Raw genomic sequence first — 922 nt, 5'->3', positions numbered from 1 at the left:
TATACTTCAGAGATATTTTACTCATAAGAATTTCTAGGGGTGCCAGTAATTGTTGCCAACATGCACTGGAGAAAAACATTTATTTTATCATGAGATTTTCAAAAAGATCAACAATGCAGATTATTTTCACAGCCACCTTTGCTTATATTTAACAAGGGTGCCAATATTAGTGGATGGCAGTGTATACAGGGGTGTAAATTTCGTCTAACAATAGGAGGGGGGAGGGGGGCAATAAACAAAATTTCTCAAGAGCAAATTTTGAAGGGGACAAATAATACAGCTAAAATTGTACTTGTAAGGACAAGTATGCACAGAGGAAAGCCTTACTACTATTAGTGCAGCAGGGAGACCGTGAAAAATTAGACAACTTCAAGCTGCTGTGGTCACGCAGCGACAGCGGTCGTGTCCTTTGAGGACATTACTATCCGTCAAGCAGGTAACGTTATTATTGCTAACATAGCGGAGCGGACTCATCGAAAAATACATTGGCATCATCTGCATTAAAGAGAAAATAATCACTTAATCCGTTGTTTAAGTGAATAAAATAGCCTTGACAGCCGAGTTTTACTACTTACAAAGTTATTTAAAGTATAAAACATAGGTATTTACAATACACAGCGTGTTTTTAATCATATTTTTAGGGGGGACAACCCTCAGATAGGGGAGTCCAGTCGTCATTTCCGCCTAAGACTGTATATACATACAGCCTAGCGATTTGCATGTGAACAGCGTACAGTGACACTATAACATTAAAAATGTATATTTAAAATGGTTTGCTTACCTCTAATTGTATACATGTGTCACGTGTTATCTCGCTGTCATTATAGTAATGCCAGCAGCCAATGATGTATGAATTTGGCTCAACAACTGATCCCAAAAGACAGATGGTATATGCCACACATGTGACCACCTGCATTCCCAA

General features: G+C 38.3%; 1 long non-coding RNA gene across 2 annotated transcripts in view; it reads right to left on the bottom strand.

Moving 5' to 3' along the window:
- The window catches only part of LOC107574342 (uncharacterized), a 3,307-nt gene that overhangs the window by 2,171 nt on the left and 214 nt on the right, over positions 1 to 922 (bottom strand). The window contains exon 1 of one of the 2 annotated variants that reach the window (XR_001607660.1): positions 782 to 916. The exons of the other annotated variant lie outside the window; for it this stretch is intronic. This is a non-coding gene — a long non-coding RNA (uncharacterized lncRNA). Of the gene's footprint in view, positions 1 to 781; positions 917 to 922 lie in introns of those variants that run through there. 2 annotated transcript variants of the gene reach the window in all.

The sequence above is a fragment of the Sinocyclocheilus grahami genome, unplaced genomic scaffold (genome assembly GCF_001515645.1).
Source record: "Sinocyclocheilus grahami isolate Dianchi unplaced genomic scaffold, SAMN03320097.WGS_v1.1 scaffold2188.1, whole genome shotgun sequence".
NCBI classification, from domain to species: Eukaryota; Metazoa; Chordata; class Actinopteri; order Cypriniformes; family Cyprinidae; genus Sinocyclocheilus; species Sinocyclocheilus grahami.
This window is presented reverse-complemented; position numbering and strand designations above follow the sequence as displayed.